At 56.2% G+C, this 2,241-nt stretch overlaps 1 protein-coding gene across 1 annotated transcript in view; it reads left to right on the top strand.

The window, feature by feature from the left end:
• Positions 1-2,241, top strand: part of Itpkb (inositol-trisphosphate 3-kinase B) — a 90,597-nt gene that overhangs the window by 80,461 nt on the left and 7,895 nt on the right. The window lies entirely within an intron of this gene.

Below are 2,241 nucleotides of genomic sequence, written 5' to 3'. Positions count from 1 at the left end.
CCCCACACCAGCCACACCGCCCCAGCACACACCACACCAGCCACACCGTCCCAGCACACACCACACCAGCCACACCACACCGTCCCGGCACATCCCACACCAGCCTCACCGTCCCGGCACACACCAAACCAGCTACACCACACCATCCCAGCATGCCCCACACCAGCCACACTGTCCCAGCACACACCACACCAGCCACACCACACTGTCCCAGCACGCCCCACACCAGCCACACCACACCGTCCCAGCACACACCACACCAGCCACCATACCCCACACCAGCCACACTGGGAGGGTAGGCTATGCTCTCAGTTGAGCAGGAGTCTCCATGGATACCGTCCCAGGTAGTAGCATAGTATAGGTGTCCCCAGGACCTCAGCTGTGGCCTGCCTTCACTGGACATGCCAGGGGTCCAATCTCCACAGAGTTCCCTGGAGTGTCAGGCTAGTCCTCTTTGGATCATAACTTGTGGCTTTCTCCCAAATGCAGTAGCACAGAAACATAGCCCTCTGTGCCTGTACTGAGATGAGGGGTCCGTGGTTGTCACCGGCGCATGGCCTGTCCTTGCTGCAGGAAGAGGCTGGGACACAGGTTCTTGTCAAACACCAAGTCTCAGGGAGGGCATGAGGTTTATAAAAACAGTGGGAAGGCCCATCAGCAGAGCCGGGCTTAGTCGTGGTGGGTAAGAGGTGGTGGCACTGAGGGAAGTCGTTGGACCCTGGAGGCATCTTACACCAGGTGTTCCCGAGATCCAAGTGAACAGGCGCTCACACTGCTCGTAGGCATCCTTGCATCGATAACTTCCCATTCACTGTGTCTGTGTCTTCTGTCATCCTGACCTACGGCTGCTTCCCAGCCCCTGAGCTCTGCAAAAGCTGCCCGCGCCTCGGCCTGATGATGCCTGTTGGTCTCCCATGGACTTGCCACCTCCCTTTCTTTCTCTTGAGTCAGCCTCGGATTCCTGCCATCAGGGGACAGGTCTAGTGACCCCAGATCTACTCTCCAGGCTCCAGAAGTTGGTGAGCAGGTCTCCACTCCCCTACAAGGGATGGAGCCCAGGCCTTCCCTCTGCAGTGGGACAGTGATAGGCCCCCAGTGGGTCCTCTAATAGACCTATTGCCCAGCTAGTATCCATTGGGAACATCCCTTCCAAGCTCCCTTCTGTGCTTGAGGAGCGACAGATTCTGCCTCACTGAAGCTGTGGGGGCCGCTCTGGAAAAAGATCCTTGTGGACATGGCTGTAACTTTGGTGTCTGCTTCCTGTTTAAGGCGCTACTGAGAACCTGTTTGCAGAAGTGTGGCTACTGCCTGCCCAGCAGGCCTGGGTTGCACCCTCAGGAGTGTAGGGCCTGAGTTCCTCCCCCACGATGCACAGGTCCACTGACAACTTGGTATCTGTGTGCACGGTGGTGTGTTGCATGCATGAGTACATGGGTGTGCACACATGCAAGGACCCAACCAGAGCTAATGTGCATACCCTACCATCTTCCCAAATAGCCGGGACCCATTTACACGAGTGTATCCCAGGGAGTTGGGGATTTTATTACAGTGTAAATACCAAAGGGTGCAGGGCTTTCAGAAATCATCTTCTTTGTACGATGAAGATTTTGGGTCTGTCTGTTCTGGGACCCAGACTGGCATTCTGGGAAAGATGTGGAGGGGGGTATTGGGACAGTGCCTGGGGGGCAGGGTAGAAGAGTGGGCAGGAGAGAAGGGAGGGTGCCTCTGAGGGCAGCTTACACCCACGCAGGGTACAAGGGGCCCACTTCCCCATCCTGCAGCTAACTGCTGACTGCTGCCTCATGGGGCCCTGGGCAGCATGCACATGGCTGAGAGGGTTATAACAGGGGAAAGGTCGGGGTGAGTCATGTTTCCAGTTGGAGGTGGTGATGGAAGTTTGGGAGGGTAGCGCAGGGACCAGGATTGGTACCCAGAATTCTGGACCAAGGACTCTGCTCCAGGCTGCTCTGAGCCTGGCCTGTCTCTGTCTGTCACTTCTCCCAGGAGCTTAGTGTTCTCACTGTTTAGCCTGCAGACTCCACTTACAGCAAAGGGAAGCGAATGAGGTCATTCATGATACCTGGTAGTCTCCCTGGTATCAGAGGCTTAGTGACCTGGTGTGGCACATTTATCTCTGAGACACAGATGGGCTACAGAGACCTGAGCAGCCCTCTCCAGTATAGGTCATCTCTGCTCCTCTCCAGTATAGGTCATCTCTGCTCCCTCTACAGTATAGGTCAT

The sequence above is a fragment of the Microtus ochrogaster genome, chromosome 6 (genome assembly GCF_000317375.1).
Source record: "Microtus ochrogaster isolate Prairie Vole_2 chromosome 6, MicOch1.0, whole genome shotgun sequence".
Taxonomy (NCBI): domain Eukaryota; kingdom Metazoa; phylum Chordata; class Mammalia; order Rodentia; family Cricetidae; genus Microtus; species Microtus ochrogaster.
Note: the sequence above shows the minus strand (reverse complement) of the source record. Positions and strands in the feature narration are given on the sequence as shown.